Source organism: Anabrus simplex, chromosome 1 (genome assembly GCF_040414725.1).
Source record: "Anabrus simplex isolate iqAnaSimp1 chromosome 1, ASM4041472v1, whole genome shotgun sequence".
NCBI classification, from domain to species: domain Eukaryota; kingdom Metazoa; phylum Arthropoda; class Insecta; order Orthoptera; family Tettigoniidae; genus Anabrus; species Anabrus simplex.
Genome location: NC_090265.1, coordinates 1,094,371,818 through 1,094,394,059, shown reverse-complemented (window position 1 = coordinate 1,094,394,059; position 22,242 = coordinate 1,094,371,818).

The following is a 22,242-nucleotide window of genomic DNA, read 5'->3' as shown; positions in this document are numbered from 1 at the left end:
TAGAGCGATATTGTAGTAATGGAAACTCATTTGAGGTTAGGCATCGTAATTTATTGAGAAGAGTTTAGTATGAAAAGACATTGTGACATATTTATCAAAGCAATATATGAGTAATTGCAACGTCTTCGTGTTGAGGGTTATGTTAAATAAGATGTTGATATTGAATAGTTAAGATGATGGTTTTGAATCGTAAGACGGTGATATAAGAAGATATATCATGTAATATGAAGATTATGATTTACGGTAATTGTAAGGTATATATTGCACCCATAAGCGAATGTGCATAATAGATGCATAAATTAGATGTTTAATAATTCGCATATGGGAATACTGCAGAAGTCTGGAAAAAGCTTGCAGGCTCACAAAACAACATTCAGGAGCCGTTCAGACTGAAAATATATCCACAGAATACGTCCTACGGCACGAACAGGAAGTAGCTGGCCTGAGTGGTACGTCCAATTATGTTTATGATGCCGACGAGTGGTGGAAACTTTCTATCCAGTTCCCACGTGAATCCGCACATCGGAATCTGCCCTACCTAGATGTGCGACAGAGAAACGAATAATGCCCGTCATCCCTCAGCAGAAAGTGGAAGAATCCAAGCTACTAAGAGCGCGAACGTCTCAGCCAATCACAAAATTGCAAATTTTAATGTCGTGTCATAGCGGGAATCTACAGCTAGTATTTCGCGATTTGGTGCCCGAAGTAGCTGTGAAAGATTATGTCCTGACTTCCAAACAATATTTGAGGATTTATCAGTGCAAATGTGTGTTTAAACAGTGGTTAAATAAGAAATTTTCAATTTTACATGGAAGAGTAGTATCGCCCAGGAAATGAACAGTCATGGCGGGAAGGTGCCATACTCTTGCAGAAAATAGAGCCAGTGACGCGCGCCATCATATAAATTAACCTGTGATCGTTTCTCATAACGCAATGTAACACGTAAATCGGACCAAAATTAGGAATGTTTAGAACACATTTCCTAAAATTCTAACCTACGGACGTATGATAAATCGGTCCCAAGTGCAGGATTATTACGCCACATCCCTTCCACAGAACTATTTTCGAAGTGGGGGGAGGACAGTTTACAAAACCAGCGACACCAGTGTGGTGAATCTCAGTCTTGTAAGAATCCTCAGTCTTGTACGAATCTTCAGTCTTGTTTGAGAATTTACTCTTGTCCGAACCGACAGTCTTGCGGGAGAACTTAAATGTACGGAGGCGACTCTACGGAACGCGATAAGAGACAGTTGTTGGCATCCGAGTGAGTAATGTATTTACTTGTGTGAGTAATATCTTAGCCGAAATGAACACTTTGACAAACTTTTATTCAACTTTAGTTTATGCAGAGATAATCAGGCAGTTAAATTAACAAATGACAATGACAGTTATATTCTTAACACTTACCTTGAATGAACTTATAACGTGTTAGGACCGAGATGACCAATGAATCTCTTCGTAACACGTAGCTGCATAACATTTTCCCTAGTTCATGTGTAGCTTGTATATTTTGTGGAAAGGTCATATTTTGGAGGACGATTATTTCTCCACATATCATCGGGAACATTACATTTAACTTTTTCCACACTCTCATAGAACTATTATTGCAAGTGAGATATTTGGGAGCAGAATTAGTCAAGCCAGTTACAGGGAGAAGGACTTTGCTTTCGCTAGTGGAATGCTGCGGCACTAAGACCTTGAGTCCAGTGTTATGGTCAGAGAAGGTGAATAACCAAAAATCCTTTACACAAACAAACTGAGAGGGGTGAGAGAGACGACAGTAGGAGGCTAGGCAGGTAGCGGAGTCCAGACTTTCAACTTCACGTCAGGTGCTCAATGCAGTGTCATTGAATAATCTTCATAGGAGTGTAAAAATGCGAGTGCTAACATAAATGTGGACGTGTGCCAAGCTATAGTAAAAATGCATCAAGTTTGTGCGTGTGACATCTTGGATAACCACATCAGCTTGAAGATGGAGTACTAAATTCATCATGACGGAGGCCGGAGGTTAATCCGACCTGCCTCCAGCACAACTAAGGTAAATGAGCAGAATATAAATATGTAAATATGTAGGACTATGAACAATCGATGATCAAAAATGTAGTTTAGAATTTTAGATAGGATTGTAAATAATTCACGTGTCGGATGGTATTAATTGTAGTTTGATATCATTTTCATTTTTGAGTTAAACGTGAGACTACGACAATTATATTTGATGACTCGAAATATAAATGCCATAGTGTCACAATAATAGTAATTATATAAAATATGATCGTAATAATAATAATAATAATAATAATAATAATAATAATAATAATAAATAAATGTTAGCGAGTGTTATTTGCGTAGTTTCCTTAAGTAAATGTTTTTCATATTATTTCTGGATCATTTTGAAGTAAGTCATTTTGACATATGAAAATCCTATTTTACTAAGAAATTTACATACAGTGTAGTGCAGATTGTAAAGTGATAACAATAATAATAATAACATTGGTAATGAGCGGTATTTTTGTTGATGTTTTGATTTTGTAGATGCTGCCATGTTTGTTTAAATGTTTACTTTTGCTACTAGTGCATCCAGTTTATTATTTCATGTTATGTAATCATTATTCAGATGACCGTTTCCGGTAGCTCTCATACTTTGTATTTCGCGACGATATGGTTGATACCCAAAATTTAATTTCTTTATGTAAACGTGGTTAGACATTTTGATAGCCGTGCTTTGAGAGGCAATCTCGTTATTTCAGTTAAATAATTATTGACAGGAAGCCATTGATAAGTTAGCTCTGATATTTCATAATATGTGAAACGGTAGATGATCAAAATAACGAGCAAAGTAATAGGAATATCCCTGATGATCTGCGTTGAAAAATGGAAAATGTGATATTTGGACCATGTCATGAATAATGTCGTAAAAATGGAGATGTGAACGACACAGTTATTTCGCCCGCCTGATACGAGCGAGGCCGTACTATGAGTTACTACGTCGAGAATATTAATGAATAAATAGAATTGAGAGATGAATAATTTAACCGAGAGTGTTAAATATGCGACGACATGTGTGATGGTTGTAGGCGAAAAGCCTGTATTGTTTCAAATAGTTTCCAGGGAAATAGATGCTTGGAAATATGCAAGTTGGAGTCCGAGGTGAATTGTGAACAGAGCGACCGATCAATGTGTGTTTCGACAGTCATGTATGATCATTGATGACATGTAATACCAATAATTATTGTCCGTAAAGATTGAAAAGTGTCATGTCCAGACATTTTTTGTCTGAGGTTAGAAGATTGCCATCAAATTCACATAATTTTCTACTTGAATCAGGGTAATATTTTATACTTCGATATTGCGCATTTTAATTTTTTTTAAATTTTATTCGGCAGTGATTTTTGGGATCTGGATTTTTGTTATAATATCCTTTCTTTGTATATATTTTGCCACCGTATTATTTTAGAATCTGATGATACGTGAATAGTGTTTGTATTTCATTTATGTAAATAAAATAGGTGTAGTCAGGTTATTTTGATTTCAGTATTTCTTGGGAGCAGTGTTTCTCCATTAACATCTTCATTTATGTAAATAAGATTTCATGTGTTAAGGTAATAAATCATCGATTAGTTCATAGTCAAAACCATAGTAGTGGTATGCTCACACCAGAAGACAGTTAGTAATCACCAAGCCTTAGAAATCCACTACATTTCAGTTAGGCAAATGAAGCGATCTTTGATAAGCAGTTGTATCACAAGTGCCGCAAATGAGTTACACAAATAAGATGGAATCTGCCTCCATCTAGAGTTGGTACCACACAAATATGCATTCGCAATGAAAATGCAGGCAACGGCAAACTAGGTCAAGTTAACGATGTAAAGGGATCGCTTTCATATGAGATGTAAACTTGAGGCACTTGGCCTAATTAATTTAAGTACTCTAAGCGTCCAGACTATCACAGTTAAATAAGTAAGGTTTAACTAATTAAATGAGTGATGGTAGCACTCAGGTTTTTGGTTCACTAAATTTTCTTGTTTTCAGCCACGAGTAGTTTAAGTATGTGGCAAAGGTTATATAACGGATAAAGTACCATGTTCATGGTTGTTTTGTTTTTCTCTCTTCTTTTTATTGTTACACATGGTTAGTGTATTCTATTATTATTTTAGAGTTGGGTGTTTCCCAACTGAATTTGAATATGGGTTAAATATTTGATAGACACCTCAAAGACAATGTCAATTTGATGAATTAACAAATTAATTAATTACTCAAATTTAGTTTGAGAGGACATTTCCAAGGTATTGCAAATCATTTATTCAAATGAGGCTGTATTTCTGACCAGTGTTTTAAATGTAGTCATGTCATGTCATCGTCGTGGAGACAGTGGTTCGATGTAATCCAGAATATTTAAATCTAATCGACCTTCAGTCGAAATTTATTAAGGCAGATAATTAACTTATTGTAATGCAGATCTTTTAATTGTTTTAAATTTTAATTTCATTTCATATTATTTTATTTTACACCATTTTACTTTCATTTTACACTCTGCAAATTTTGTTAAATAAATAATTTTATTTATTTAAATTTAAATTCATTCTTTGGGTACCGTCATTTAATAGTTTAGTTTACCCCATCTTTCATTTCCTCACCCCCGATCGACGTGTGGCCCATCAACCCGAGGTATCCAAGAATGCACAACGCCTGAGGAGAAGAGTCTACATGAGGCGGTAGGTATTTTTAAATGTCATTATTTGCAGGAGCAGCCGGCGCACATATCAAGAAAGAAGACCACCGCATTGGGTGCCTTGAAAAGGGCACAATATTTGTTGAAGGGAGTAAAATGTCACATATGAAAGGTAAGAATCTTATGGAACGATGCAAATACGTAAGAGTAAGTACACCGCGGGAGTGACCTAAACCAAGGTATGGATATTGAATATTAATATTTAATTGAGATTTAGATGATGATGTAACGTTAAGAATAGATGTTATGTTGGAAGCATGTGAGTTCTGTGACTTATTCTCAAACCGTATAAATGCCACATAAAAGACATAATATACATACGCGGTTGTATAATCCCAAAGCATATAATGAGATATTCATCTTCACACTGCATAATTGAATTAAGTAACTTGCACAGTAGGATAATTGTTGGTATACGAAAGATTTGAGCATATCGAGCCCCTAATATATAAATTAAAATTATGTGGATAATATAGGTAGATTATGCATTTAAAAACAGTGTATAATCGAATTTGCATTTTATGAAAAAATAATATATAGGGAGATGATAGACTAGGAGCCGGATTTTGCAGGCATTAGGGATGTAAAGCCTTAGCACGAGAATCTTTACTAGTTAATGTCCAAGAAGAAACCCGAGTTACTTGAGTTCAGATTTTATTTGTTTAAAATGGTGATATAATTATGGTCAAGAGACTTTGAAACGTTATTACAATATAAATTGCAATTGGATAGTGAATTTCCAGTGACACATAGGATGTCCCAAGATTAATTGTGGACAGTAATGCTGATGTTTTGATCTCATTTCAGAAACGATTCGAATAAGTTAATGTTATAATTTCTTTTTCCCAATAAGCCAGCGCTGACTTTGAATTAATTATCCTATATAGTGATAAATGTTGTATAATCCTGAATTTAGTTCTCATTTCTTAGGGCAATTCTATAATTTAATAAAATGTGGATCATTATTTTTATATAATTTGTGAGTGTTAATTTTTAGTCTCAGTCAATTCTTTATCTAGTTTGTAAGATAAGTAATTAATTAATTGCGTATATATATATATGAATGAGATTATTGATGGAGTTACAACGTTAGTATTTGGAATAGGCGAACATTCATACACTACTGCGTCTTCAGGTGAACTTTTCTCTTAATGAATTCACGTAAAGCGGAACTGAATGAATTTTTTAAAAAATTTTCACATGGAATGAAATACCCTGAGATTATATTGAGCTGCTGGGAGTTATTTGCAATCCGTTGCGACAGCGGGTTCAATATGTATGTATGTATGTATGTATGTATGTATGTATGTATGTATGTATGTATGTATGTATGTATGTATGTATGTATGTATGTATGTATGTGTCTGCGGCGGAACACAAAGGGATGACTTTCTTCTTTTTCCCTTTGTATAACCTGTTGCAGGGTGAAAGGCAATATTATCACCGCAAGAGAAGACGGGAAAAATTTCAGTACTGCTGAACTCTCTATCCACGAGAAGTATTACATTCAAAATCTTTCGTCATATCACAACTTCAGATTGGACGTCTTAATAAACATTCTCCAACAAGTGTGCATAAAAGCTGTGATATCACATTTTAGGAAGGCATAAATAATAATATTCGGAAATTAAATGAATTTTGGAATTAATTAACTTGAAATTAGGGGACATGTTAATTACAACGTCGAGAAATTCAGGACGTCAATCGAGTCACGATGTATGACGTCAGAGCTCAGAATATAGGTGGGAAACCGGTACTAGAATCTCCTTACTTGCTTATCTGCTGGCTACGCGTGTTGCACAGAAGCTCACTGCGCAGGGAGGTCTTTTATAGACCTATACAGCTGTTACTTGCACCACGAGGAGAACAGTGTTATTTCTTGGTAGTTTAATAGACCATCTACAGTCATAGCAGACGTCAATAGTGTCTAGGAAGAAAGTACGTATCATTACATGTCAATTGTGAAACCACGAGTGGGGAATTTGTACTAACATTTTGTGAAAGTTTCAGTGCACTTCAAGCAGTAGCAGTTCGATACCGGCCAAGGCAATGAAGACCTACAGTAAGAAATTCGTGTGCCTCGGAGACATCGCCCAGATCAGGATGCAGTACTAAAACACAGGACCATTGCCGACAGCGTCCTAATGCCATGAATCCAGCCTAGAAGGAGACCAGGGTCATCAAAACATCCAAGTTAAGTCGACATCAATCAATCAATACTGATCTGCATTTAGGGCAGTCGCCCAGGTGGCAGATTCCCTATCTGTTGCTTTCCTGGCCTTTTCCGAAATGATTTCAAAGAAATTGAAAATTTATTGAACATCTCCCTTGGTAAGTTATTCCAATCCCTAACTCCCCTTCCTATAAATGAATATTTGCCCCAGTTTGTCCTCTTGAATTCCAACTTTATTGGACGGATGTTGCGAATTATTGTTAATATTTTATCTCTCACGTTGTGCCATGTGGAGAAATGTTGCATGGATTATGGTGATTTTATGTGCTACTTGGGGGCGAATCTTCACGTCCCTATGAACAGATGCAATCTATTTTCTGCGATGTTGTGTGCAATGATGAATGGATATTTAAGAATAATTTATCGTCATTTTGATGTATTTGCGAGTAGTTGTTTTCGTGAGAGAACCATAGGCGATAGCGTCTTCATAAAAAATTATTGAACCACGAGATAAACCACATGTCTTCCTACAAAATAAAATTGAGCGCATGAGATTGTTAGAGCCGTTTTGTCATATTGGATGAGCGTCATCGCAATAATATCAAAATCGTAGCTGTATAATATTACTCAATTCCTCGATATTTGATAAATTTTGGCAACGTCCTGAGTTCGATGTAGATATTGACGATATTATCAGTCACCATTACCAAGACTATTTGTACCGGATGGATTACTTCTATGTGCAGGCCATTATTTATGTGAATCTTCCATTTCCATAAAAATGGACGGATAACGTGTGGACATGTGTCTATATTTGTAAAATAGTATCTTTAGTTGTAGTATGTTACAATTCTTTCCTTGGTGGATGATAGCAACGGGAGACTTATTGCGTGCATTTTTATTTTGTTATTTCCACAGGTTGAGTGATTTTATTTTTATTGTAAATTATTGATGTGTGTGTTACCATCGTTGTTCTGAGTTTCGGCGTTGTGTTAATGCCATGACATATGGTTAAAGATTTAATTTATTTTTTTAAATTCTTTCCTCTTTCATATTTACTTTTATCACGTAAAGTCACGTGCATTCTGAGGTTACGCTGAACAGATAGTTACTGAAAGGTCGAGTTAAATTGGAGAAATAATTAGCTAGTAAAATTAAGTTTATAAGGAAAATGTATTATTTTTTTGTATTTTCATCTTTTGACCAGTCAGGTAACTTAAGCATTTAAAATCTTGTTCCAGATTTTCCATCATGATTTGACATGCGTACGAGCATCATTCTCTAAGCAAAATCAAATTTAACATTCAAAATAATATTCGATAAAGTATGACTTTTATGAAAACAACTTTTGTCAGAATTAATAAGAATTCATTAAAATGTACTTATGCCTAATATCTTCATATATAACCTAAAGCAACGTATAATCTCCGCAAGATTATTTTGTTAACTTATCATAGTTTATATGTTTGTGAATCTCTTATCATATGCTGTCTGCATGATATTTCGTTTCCAGCTAACCTGTAAGATTGTCTCAAGCAATTTGTAAATTTGTGCTTGTGTTACATATCCTCACACATCTTCATTCACTTACGAACACAACTACACGTCGTACCTCTGACTACTTCTCTGTAATCTTGTCCGGTATTATCAGAATTATTTTTCTTTTTGCCCTGTGTTGTGTACCTATCTTGATTATGGCAGAGGATCAATTGAAAGCTTTAGAGGAACAAAATAACAACTTACAGAACCAACTCCAACAACGTATTGCTTTGACGAAGCCTTTGCAAGAGCAGAACGAAGCATTACTAGCCCGGCCCCAGGAGCATGTGTCTCCTGGTACCGTTGCTACGTCTAGCAGCGTTGGACAAGTTGCCAAAATCTCTGCCAAGTTACCACCGTTTTGGTATGACAGACCAACTGTTTAGTTCGCCCAAGTTGAGACTCAATTCAGGCTCGCAGGTATTACGACCGACCAGACTAAATTTGATAAAGTAATTTCACAGCTTGACACCAAGGTCATAGCCGAGGTAGAAGACATTTTCATTAACCCCCTGCCACAGGACGTTACGAAAAACTGAAATTTGAACTAGTTCGCCGCCTTTCCGTATCAGAAGAGCAGCGAGTTTGCCAAATTCTTGGTGACGAAGAACTCGGTGATAGGAAACCATCACAGTTTTTACGTCACTTAAGTTATTAGCTGGTAGCTTACTTCATGACGAAAGTATATTATACCAACTTTTCATGCGTCGAATACCACAGCATTTGCAGGCTATATTAGCGGCCCAGTTAATGCCTCTAACTGATATAGCTGAGCTCGCAGACAAGATCTTGAAACTTTCACCTAATGACACCCCACCATATAGCCACTTGGCTGTACATGCTACAGCTGCGCGGAACGATTTCGCTGCCCAGACGGAGGAATTGACACTTAAAGTCGATGCCCTGGCCCGTAACCAGCCCCGAGGAATGAATCACAGTAAGAGGAGATCTGAAAGTCGCGACTGTTCCATTTCGCCACAGGGCCGGCTTTGTTGGCACTACAAAACCTTCCAAGATAAAGCTGTAAAATATACTAGTCCTTGTTCCTAGCAGGCGGGAAACGAAATGAACCGCCATTGAAGACGGCAACTGTCTTTTTTACATCGGGCCGCCGTCTGTTTATTTTTTATCAGAATACCAAAGGAAAATTTCTAATTGACACCGGATCTGACCTTTGCTGTTTCCCGCGTAAGCTTCTGGGAAACACCTGGAAACCTTACGGGTATGAGCTGAGCATTGCAAACGGTAGTACACTCAGGACATATGGTAGCCTTCCCATGAACCTCAACCTTGGTTTACGTCATGACTCTCACTGGCAATTTGTCATTGCTGATGTTAACACAGCCATCATTGGTTCCGATTTTCTGGCTTACTATACCTTACTCCCAGACTGCAGTAATAGATGCCTCCTCGACAGCATCACCGACCTACACGTTGAGGCATCTGTAGCCTCTATCGAACAGGCCAGCGTAAAGATTGCTGCAGTATCCACTGACTCACCTTTTAGCATCTTGTTCCCTGCCATTCACTCCATTACTCGCCCATCTGGGATCCAACGAGATATTAAACACAATACTGTACATCACATTAGGACAAACGAAGGCACCGGTCCCTTGTCGTCCTCGTCGTCTGGGACCTCAAAAATTGCAGATAGTGAAGAAAGAATTCGAGGACATGGTAAGGTGTGGTACAGAGAGACCTTCTAACAGTCCCTGGTCCTCACCCTTGCACCTTGCACCTAAGCGGGACAACTCATGGCGTCCATGTGACGATTACCGGGCATTGAACGCAAAGACAATACTCAACCACTACCCGGTACGACATATAGGAGATTTTTACCATAACGTTGCTGGGTCAACCATTTTCAGTACGTTTGACCTTATCAAGGCTTACCAACAGATCCCGATTCACCCCAGTGACATTTGAAAAACAGACATAACGACACCTTTCGGGCTGTTTGAATTTCTCTATGTCATTTGTGTTACGAAATGCTGGACGAACTTTTCAGCGTTTTATGGATAATGACACTAGGGATTTAAACTTATCTTTCCCGTATATTGTCGATATCCTGTAGATTTCACGGAATGCTGAAGAGCATATGTACCATCTCCGCGCACTTTTCCAGAGATTATCTGATTACAGTGTAGTCATAAATCCATCCAAGTGCGTATTAGGTCCAAGTGAGGTAACCTCCTTGGGCTATCGGCTCTCAAAGGACGGTACAAACCACCACCAGAGAGAATCTAATGTCTCCTGGAATATCCTCTACCGAAGACTGTCCAGGGCCTCCGCCGGTTCTTGGGCACGGTCAACTTTTATAGACGTTTCCTACCACATGCGGCTGAATTGCAGGCGCCGTTGGTGAACGTCCTAGCCAATTCTAAGCTTAAGGGTTCTCTGTTCCCTGAATTCCAGAATTGCTTTCCACGTATGCAAAGCAAGCCTTGCGCAAACCACTCAACTTGCTCATCCATTGCCAGATGCGCCCCTATGTCTCTTCACCGATGCATCAAATACTCAAGTTGGAGCAAGTTTACAACTGAAAGTTGGACACCATTGGCAGCCCCTAGCGTTTTTCAGCAAGAAGCTTTTACCGCGTCAGATAACATGGCCGGCCTATTACAGGGAACTGTTAGCTGTGACGAGGCTCTCCAGCATTTCGGTTATATACTGGAAGCACAACCCTGCACCATATATACGGACCGCAAGCCTCTGCTTTATGCATTTTGTCAATGCAGAGTAAAACTACCCCCAGTCCAACTTAATCAGCTGTCTTTCATATCCCAGTTCACAACTGATATTCAGCATATAAAGGGAGCAGATAAAATTGTTGCCGATACGATTTCCCGTGTTCGATTTTATTGACATTCGGCCGCATAGAATTCACTTCAAATGATTAGTGTCAGAACACGGGGTAGATTCTACCGTGTGATAGTTATTGATTCATTATTCGAGTACACGATTTCTACGTGTTATAAACCTTGTTTAAGGTCATTATTATATCTCTTTCTCATCTGTGCAGCAGCCACCTTACAAATCAACACGTCCAGGACATAAGTACGTGTATTCCCATTCATCCTATACGTGACCAATCTCGACGCCCATACTACTAGAATTCCTAGACCGTCTAGACCTTCTAGACATTCCAGACAATCCAGAACGTCTAGAATTTCCATCGAGGGAGGAATCGCGGTTCCATGGTGCAAAGAGCGGACCCATGGTAATACAAGAGTAGCAGCCGGATTTCAAGGGACGTCGCCAGCCGTAGGACAAGGAAAGGACACTTCCCAGTATCTCTCCTGTACAGAGCTGATATGAAATTTGAACTTTTGTTAATAAACTCAGTTTTCTTTGAATCGGACATTATTTCAAGAAACCTTTCTCCCACAGTAGCACTCCATTTCTATACCGTTCATGCCCTGCGTTAAATCGTATGCTCTTCTAGCACAAGTACGGCATTTACCGTTACCACACGTGTGGTTGAGTTAAAATAGCTATTTAGTCGACAAATAAGGCTACGAACTCATATTCAGTAAAGTAGGCCTGCACACATATCCGTGCGTGGTTTCACAGTAATAGAAATGATGACTTTAACTTCACCAAGCTTGTAACCTATCTCTTACGCCCAAGAAACGGAGTAGGAGTGACGATTGTAGTGTGCGGTTAAATAACTGAGTTAAATAACTGAGTATTTCATTTCATTAATTCCCGCAACAACTTTCAAGACCGTGTGTATGCGAACTTCAAGCCGAGCATCAAGAAGATGCCTATGATGGACCTAGCTGCGGACATCAGTACGAGAGGATCAACCATGGACAACGTCTTCATCATGTTTGGCTAAATGGTATATCCCGGTCTCGATGGGGAGAGCAAAGGGCTGCCTAAAATGAGCTAAGTGAACTAAGATTGTTAGTATATGTTAGGATTAGTGACAGTTACGCAGAGAGTTAGTGATTAGTTATGTAAATAGGACTTAGTTAAGCCCTTAGGCAAGTATAGTAATATAATTGAGATGCTTCTTGTGCCCTTCAGGCTTTTGTATAAGATTAAGAACATGTTGTGTGAGTCCATCAGGCAATTTAATAAGATAATTTTGATGTTATAAAAGCCCTTAAGGCATATAGTTAATTATCTTGGGACTTGTACAGTTTGTTATAGTATTTTACGGGTGATATGGGAGTTAGAAGTAATTTCGGATTGCTTCTTTTTAGTTACCTCATGCATGGTAACAAAATTTAGCTGTAAATAAGAATTATCAAAAGGAACGTTTGTCATTCTCAAACATCGGGAAGGATAGAAAGGTTAAATTCGTGTAGGATATGCATGACGCACGCATATGATTTATTTGCATGTTTTCATTATGATTTGTGTCTGCTGAGGAGATTGATGCCGTGTTGTAAGTAATGTTATAAAATTTCTGACCGAGTTTCACACTACCAAGCTCTAGACTCGAACCTGGGTTTTGAGGACAAGATGTTGCGCCATTTGTGAGCTGCACCGTATTTCTGTGAGTAAATAGTACGTCATAGTACTCTGATTAAGTGAATTAGACCCAAGAAGCAGTCCGATAACTGAGCCTGATATTTAGAAAGAGAATTGATTCCTTGCTTGTTGCAAGAAGATGTGTAGGAGCACAAATGTTCGTCGTGGTAAGACGGAAGAGAGAAGCCTTGTCTGGTATCGGGGGAGAAGGTGGTGGAGACCAGGTCAGGACAGGAGTTTGTTAACAATTTTTTTTTTTGCTCGTCTGGGAGCTCTCCTCCTGCCAGTTGGTAGGTCGTTGACAGTTACTTCACTCCAGGGGCTGACCGACCATCTTTAAAGTCGCGTGCAGTATTTTGTTCTTTTCCTTTCTAGCTGAAATATTTATTTATGTGACAGAGGTTTTCTCCACCTGTCAATATCTGTGTGTACATAATGGGTGATATTCTTGTGTATTATTTGATTTTATGTTTAGTCGTTAGACTGTCTGGTAACCGTGAAGACGACATAGGGGTCGTGAGTTCAACACTCATCCATCTTAGTTGAACTGCGGCCGCAAGTAAGTTCTGTGCCCTTTTGGTTGGGTTTTAACCGTGTTTTATTTTCATGTTATGTTGTAAATATGTCCCACATGCAAAGGACTTTCAGGGTTAAATTTATTTTCTGCGAAACGTTATTAATTCTAGTACTATAATTCATGTTTTAGGTCCAGTGGTGTTGTACACTGGGGACCGGTTCTCTTAGCTCACATCCGTCGAAACACATGAACATCGTCACTCAAACTTCTTATGTAAGCCATTCTTGGCATTTTCTGCACCATGAGTGCATCAGATTGTAAATAATGTTGTCATTGATTTTGATTAAATAATTGATTGTGCTTTCGTCAATTAAATGGATCGAATTTTATGTAGTTCCTCATTTATGCTAATAATACGGTAGTATACCTATCATATCATACTCTCGTCGCAAGGACCAGACACGCGCTCTATTCGACTGCTAGATCGGTGCATTTTTTTGGACAGGTAAGCAGATAAGTTATCTAGCCTACCATTTTTCTGTAAGACATCCATTTACTTAAGCCCTAAAGGGTATAATATAAACATAAGTAGCAATTACATTCAGTATAAAGAAATAAAGCAAAAGCGGACATATTGAAGGTCTGCATAAAATTAGAGAAATGAACGTCTATTTAAATCGATTCTCGATATCATTGTTATGTTACAAGGATTTGCTTATGTCAAGATGTTTCAACTAATCTCTTCTACGAATTTGTATCTTCCAACTGAGCAAGACAACAACGTCATGGACATGTAAGAAAAATGTGGGCAAACTGTTCGGGGAAAATCCAGCCGATATGACGGGCACGGAAGAGCTGCATACCCAAGAACAACCCAATGACTAGCTGCGGAACATTGAGGTTGACCAAGGCTACTGAAGGTTAGCCAGAAATAACAATCATGGTGGCCAAAGGAAAATATAAGTTTCGTAGAGATATGAATTTAATCGCTAGTTTCTGTACATGGTAGGTTGCTTGCATTAGATTAATAGGTGGTAAATCGTATATGTCTTCGAAACAAACCAAAATAAGATCGTTTCCCGCGAGTGACCTAATAGTGTGTCGTTATAATGAAGGAAATAGGCAGTCTTCATAAAAAATAAGACATCTATAGTTAGTGAAGTAACTAAATAGTATGATAGCGTAATGTCTACGATATTAATAAGTCATAGTGAATCATGCCGTAACATATGTGAAGTATTTGAGAGTAGAATGCTATAGGATTTTAAATGAAATTTAGGATATTATAGGTTCTTTCCAACATAGTCCCTGTACCAGTACATGGTCTCCTCGCATATGCGCAATACGAAAAGTCCTTTCCAACACAGTTAAAAAATCGCGTTCATGTACTCGTCCGTGTATTGCAGTGAGGCGTTCCAACTAACTCTTCGCGTCGATCCCTGGCGGTCTGAACTAGTCCGCAGTCTAAAGCATGTGCTGAGCCGTACATTTCTGTGACATGTGCAGAAACACCCACCGTATCGTTGCCTCTTGCTGTACGCTGATTTCTTTGGAGTTCCTTAATCAGCAAATTGCGCACTCTTCTCCCATTAATAAATTAATCAGCTGTTTGGTTACTGAGGTTAGGATGGATAGTGATAACGAATTTTTACAATCTTCATCCAGTGACGAAGAGGAGGTTCTATTTTTCGCAAAAGGAAAAAGAAATGAAAAGTATTTAGGTAACGGTAATTAAATATCTTCCTTTAGTTATCTATGTATTTTGTTACGTTACGCCTGTGCTTTATTAAGGCACAAAAGCTACCAGGTGAAACAAAATATAATTGAAATACGATGTATTTTTCAGACGAAACGGTTCCTCAGTATAATGACAATGAGTTTTTCGAGCATTTCCGCATTAGCCTAGGAGTTGCTCAAGATATTACAAATCGATATGAAAGAAGTTAGCATCATAAAAGACATTATGGGCAGTATGAGAAAATTTCGGCATTCTACCAGGTTAGTACAGTAATCAGGTTTAATTCGCTAAAATTTACAGAGGTTTTTTAAAAGTTTCGTGAATATGATATTTTTAAATTGTTTCAGATCCTCATTTTCTTATGGTATATAGGCCATCGTCAGGTATCAATGATGTTGCTGACAGATTTAACATCGCTCTAAGTTCGCTACATAGAATTATTAGGAGAGTGGCTATATTTCTGAGTAATTTATCACCCCAAATTATTACATGGCCCAATGAAAATGAAAAGGCAAAAAGGCAGTTAGTGCCCAATACTTCGGAGCTAATGGATTTCGTAGTGTCATTGGAGCCATAGATAGATGTCATATTAAAATTGACAAACCAGAAAAACGATCCGGACTCCTATATAAACAGGAAAGGATATTACTCAATTTAGGTGCATTACTAATTTTTAAAATTGTGATTTATTATACTTCTGCAACCATTAAAATTGTTATATCGAAATGGGTATGAACAATATTTCTATTTTCAGATGCAAGCTGTTGTGGACCACACACAAAAACAGTCCCTGTGCCAGTACATGTTCTCCTTGCACATGCGCAATACGAAAAATCCTTTCCAACACAGTTAAAATTGCGTTCATGTATTCGTCCGTGTACTGCAGTCAGGCGTTCCAACTAACACTTCGCGTCGATCCCTGGCGGTCTGAACTAGTCCGCAGTCTAAAGCATGTACTGAGGTTCGGTCCACGATAGCAGGGTTTTTAGAACTTCGCCTCTGGAGAATAATCTTGTGGAAAAATGTGGCCGTTATCATATATTTGGCGACAGCGGTTACCCAATTCAACGGAGCTTGCTGACTCCTTACAAAGATAGAGGCAACCTGACTCCACAACAAAACAACTACAGTGTGAAACTATCAAAAAATCGCTATGTAGTGGAGCATGCTTTCGGACGTTTGAACAGAAATTTAGACAGATGCACCATATCAAATTAAGAAGCATTTCCCTCATTACTAATGCCATAAGGGCAGCTTGTGTTTTGCACAACATTGCGATATATGATGAATTCCTTGTACGCTTAGAAGAAAATGTTTTAGAAAATCCATTGCTTCCCTTATTGGAAGGTGTAGAGGAAGATGATGATGCCAAACGTAACAGAGACAATGTAGCAAATAATTTGTATTCAGCAACACTCTTTAATATTTAAAAATTGTTTTCAAATATTATATTAAGTGCAAATTGAAACTAATACATCTAATACCGTATTAAACGTAATGTAAAAAAGGTACTAAAAACAAAAATTTTCAGAGATTTAAAATTAAATGAAATTGAAAGTAAATGTAATGCAAAAAATAATTAACACAGCAACACAACTTCATGCCAGTCACTGGTTACGTTCCCTCTCAAGCAAAGCAATCTTTATTTCTTCTTGTTCTAAACGCTTCTTTTGATATTCCAATCTATCCTGTATTATCTGTTCCAAAACATTAATTTGTCTTTTCTTTTGCCTAATTGATTTTTGAGCACTGTCTTCTTTGCTGTTCACACTGGTCTCTGCTTCACTCGTGGTTGCTTGTACTTCCAAGCTTTCACGCATCGCAACGATTATGTCTGACGCCAATAAAACCTCTGGATTTCATATTTTTTGTTACCATAAAGTTCCTCCAACTCATTCGCGTACTCGAAGTACTTTCTGCCGCTCCTTGTTGAATTTTTCGCGTCTCTGTACTTCTTATAACTTATGTCGAGAACACGCCATCTGTTCTCACAATTGTTTTCCAAGGTCCCTACTTCATGTCAATATTTTATGTACAAGTAAATCAAGGCCTTGATACCATTTACATCCCACACCATAACTTCGGGATTTGAATTGGATGTCTCTGTGCCTTCTTCATGGAATATCATGAATTCGGAGAAGTCTGAAACATACAAGTGTTCCCGTTCTCTTACATTATTTCACATTTGGTGTTTACAGAAATAAAATGTAGGTTACCCGGTATGTCAACAGAAATCACAAGTTGTTTATAGGTCTAACATCAAAATTTCTCCCAATACGGTCACAATTACAAACCTATAAATTGCACAATTGTAGAAATATTACGTCAGTTAATATATAAATAAAATACTTGCCTTCCATGTTTCTGATACATGATTAGCAGTTTTAAAACGTGTGCTAAGCTATTTGTTATTTGTTATTGCTGAGAAGTAATATCAAGGAAATTTTATATATAACGTATATTTCAGAATTCATTGGATTGCGTTACTCCTATTCATTGGAGTTCATGAACGAGAATCCATTCCAACACAACCCAATCGTGTATATATCCCGGAACAGATACGAAGTCAGCACAAGCGTATAGAGCGATATATGGATGCGTCCATGTACTGACAGCAAACTGCGTGTTGGAAAGAACCCTATGTGTGCCATTTCACTGTCATGAATGAACAGCTTGGAATGAAAATGGACGCTATGTGGCACGCGAAATCAATCGTCAATGTCGAAAAGATAGTATTTATATCGGGAGTAAGCCGAGAATTAGTATCAAGAAGGCGATGAAAAAGAAAGAAGGGTACGGGATTGTTATGAGATTATTAATAAAAATTCCAGTAGGAAAATCACTGCGATATACACGGACCGACGTTATTACTACGCGAAGAAGACTATATTGCGAGCAGCAAGGCTGAATAGAAAGACATTTGGAATAATATTAAAAGAAGAGAGAAAAGCTATATAAGTGTTGTATCGAATCATAAACAATAAACCAAGAAACTGAGGCGGCTTATTGGAACACATTACGCAACAGACTATGTCACGAAACACCGAGCAAGAGCAGCGGATATTTTTTAAGATCGCTGGCAAGAAAAATATAAAAAGCCACGGGAATTAAAAGCAATATATATAGAAACCTAAATCAAATTATACAATTGAGATTTTGGTAGACATATTGGTAATCTGGGAGGTATCAGCTGGATTAAACTTATAGAAGCATTCTTTTCAACACATATATACATGTTAGAAGGCTTTGAACATACTAATATGACGAAACCGACCATCTCTGTTTATATTTTTGTCCTATCTGCGCAAGAGATGTCCAGCATCATACACTAAGAAGACCAAGACCGGTGAAGATGACCCGTTGACGGAGATGAGCCGAAGTGACGGAGAAGGATGGATAACATTCCCATGAATTTCCCAGAGACTGGCAAAATGTAGCAGCCATACCTAACTAGATGTCCCAATACATCTAAACACGACATCGGTGGAGTGAAGGGAAGAAAAGACTAGGCTGTTAATATTTTCGCAGTAAGTAAATTAAATATTTTTGTTTTCAAAAGTGCCATCATTGATTATGATAACCAAATCATTGTGCAGTGCTTACGTTGATTTAGCTAAAGAAGAGTGGATATGTTGTTGTTGTTTGAGTCATCAGTCCATAGACTGGTTTGATGTAGCTCTCCATGCCACCCTATCCTGTGCTAACCTCTTCATTTCTACGTAACTACTGCATCCTACATCTGCTCTAATCTGCTTGTCATTTTCAAACCCTGGTCTACCCCTAGCGTTATTACCACCTTCACTTCCATCAAAGACCAACTGCGCAAGTCCTAGGTGCCTTAAAATGTGTCCTATCATTCTATCTCTTCTTTCAAATTTAGCCAAATCGATCTCCTCTCACCAATTCGATTCATTATCACTTCATTTGTGATTCGATCTATCCATCTCACCTTCAGCGTTCTTCTGTAACACCACATTTCAAAAGCTTCTATTCTCTTTCTTTCTGAGCTAGATATCGTCCAGGTTTCACTTCCATACAATGCCACGCTCCACACGAAAGTCTTCTAAAACCTCTTTCTAATTACTATATCAATGTTTGAAGTGAGCAAATTCCTTTTCTTAAGAAAGCACTTCCTTGCTTGTGCTAGTCTGCATTTTATGTCCTCCTTACTTCTGCCATCGTTAGTTATTTTACTACCCAAGTAACAATATTCATCTACTTCCTTTAAGACTTCATTTCCTAATCTAATATTTCCTGCATTACTTGCCTTCGTTCGACTGCACTCCATTACTTTTGTTTTGGACTTATTTATTTTAATCTTGTATCCTTACTCAAGACTTCGTCCATACCATTCAGCAGCTTCTCGAGATCTTCTGCAGTCTCAGATAAAGTAACAATATCATCGGCAATTCTCAAGGTTTTGATTTCCTCTCCTTGGATTGTGATTCCCTTACCAAATTCCTCTTTGAATTCCTTTACTGCCTGTTCTATGTAAACATTGAAGAGGAGGGAGACAAACTGCAGCCTTGCCTCACTCGTTTCTGGATTGGTGCTTCTTTTTCAAAAGCCCTCGATTCTTATCACTGCAGACTGATTTTTATACAGATTGTAGATAATTCTTCGTTCTCGGTATCTGATCCCAATCACCTTCAGAATCATAAATAGTATGGTCCAATCAACATTATCGAATGGCTTTTCTAGATCTACGAATGCCATGTACGTGGGCTTGTCCTTCATGATTCCATCCTCTAAGATCAGACGTAAAGTCAGGATTGCTTCACGTGTTCCTACATTTCTTCTGAAGCCAAATTGATCTTCTCCCAACTCAGCTTCAACTTGTTTTTCATTCTTCTGCAAATAATACGTGTTAAAATTTTGCAGGCATGCGATACTAAACTAATGGTGCGGTAGTTTTCACACCTGTCAGCACCGGCTTTCTTGGGAATAGGTATAACAACATTCTGCCGAAAATCGGTTGGGACTTCTCCTGTCTCATATATCTTACACACTAAATGGAATAACCTTGCCATGCTGCATTCTCCTAAGACAGTCAGTAATTCAGAAGGAATGTCATCAGTTCCAGGTGCCTTGTTCCTATTTAGGTCTCTCACAGCTCTGTCAAACTCTGACCGCAAAATAGGGTCTGCCATTTCATCAGCATCAACAGCCTCTTCTTGTTCCAGAACCAAATTATCTACATCTTTACCTTGATACAACTGTTGGATATGTTTTTGCCATCTTTCTGCTTTGTCTTCTTTCCCTAGAAGTGGCTTTCCATCTGAGCTCTTAATATTCATACACCTAGATTTCTTTTCTCCAAAGGACTCCTTGATTTTCCTGTATGCAGCATCTACCTTTCCCAGGACCATACAGCCTTCGACATCCTTGAACTTCTCCTTCAGCCATTCTTCCTTAGCAACCTTGCACTTTCTATCCACTTGATTCTTTAATCGCTTGTATTCTTTTCTGCCCTCTTCATTTCTAGCATTCTTGTATTTTCGTTGTTCATCAATCAGGTCTAGTATCTCCTGAGTTATCCACTAATTCTTAGTTGATCTTTTCTTCCTTCCTAACATCTCTTCTGCAGCCCTACTGACTTCATTTTTCATGACTATCCACTCTTCCTCTATTGTGTTTCCTTCAGCCTTTTCATTTAGCTCTTGTGCCACATGTTCCTTGAAACAATCCCCCACACTCTTTTCTATCAACTTGTCTAGATCCCATCTTTTTGCATTCTTTCCTTTCTTGAATTTCTTCAACTTCAGATGGCATTTCATGACCAACAAGTTGTGGTCAGAGTCCACGTCTGCTCCTGGGAAAGTTTTGCAGTCCAACACCTGGTTTCTGAATCTCTGCCTAACCATAATGAAGTCTATTTGATATCTTCCAGTGTCTCCAGGTCTCGTCCACGTATACAGCCGTCGTTTGTGGTGTTTGAACCAAGTATTGGCAAGGACTAAATTATGATCAGTGCAGAATTCAACCAGCCGACTTCCTCTTTCGTTCCTTTTCCCAATCCGAATTCTCCTACTGTATTACCTTCTCCTCCTTGGCCTACCACCGCATTCCAGTCTACCATCACAATTAGATTCTCGTCACCTTTTACATATTGTATTAAATCTTCTATCTCTTAATATATTCTTCCGATTTCCTCGTCATCCGCTGAACTAGTGGTCATATAGACCTGCACTATTGTGGTGGGCATTGGTTTGGTGTCTATCTTGACAACAATAATTCTTTCACTATGCTGGTCGTAGTAGCTTACCCGTTGCCCTATTTTCTTATTCATTATTAAACCAACGCCAGCATTTCCCTTGTTTGATTTCGTGTTGATAATTCGGTAGTCACCTGACCAAAAATCCTGTTCTTCCTGCCAACGTACTTCGCTTATACCAACTACATCTAACTTTAGTCTATCCATCTCCCTTTTCAGATTCTCTAACCTACCACAACGATTCAAACTTCTAACATTCCACGCTCCGACTAACAGAATGTCAGTATCCATCTTCCTGATGATCGCCCCCTCTCGTGTAGTCCCCGCCCGGAGATCCGAATGAGGGACTAGTTAACCTCCTGAATATTTTACCCGGGAGGAAGCTATCATCAGTACATCATTCATATAGAGAGAGCTGCATGTCCTCGGGAGTTAGTTACGGCTGTAGTTTCCCGTTGCTTTCAGCCGTGTAGCAGTATCAACACAGCTAAGCCACGTTGAGTATTATTACAAGGCCATATCAGTCAATCATACAGACTGCCGCCCTTGCAACTTCCGAAAGTCTGCTACCCCCCTTTCGATGAACCATTCGTTAGTCTGGTCTCTCAACAGATACCCATCCGATATGGTTGCACCTGCGGCTCGGCTATCTGCGTCATTGGAACACGCTAGCCTCCCCACCGTGGCAAGGTCACGTGGTTCATAGAGGAGGAGAGTGGATATATATATATATATATATATGTGTGTGTGTGAAATCGCGTACACAAGACGACGTAGGAGGTTAATAGGTAGTCATCTGACTGAAAATATCAGTTCTTTGGCTAGGATGTGTTAGAACAGTGGTACCCTA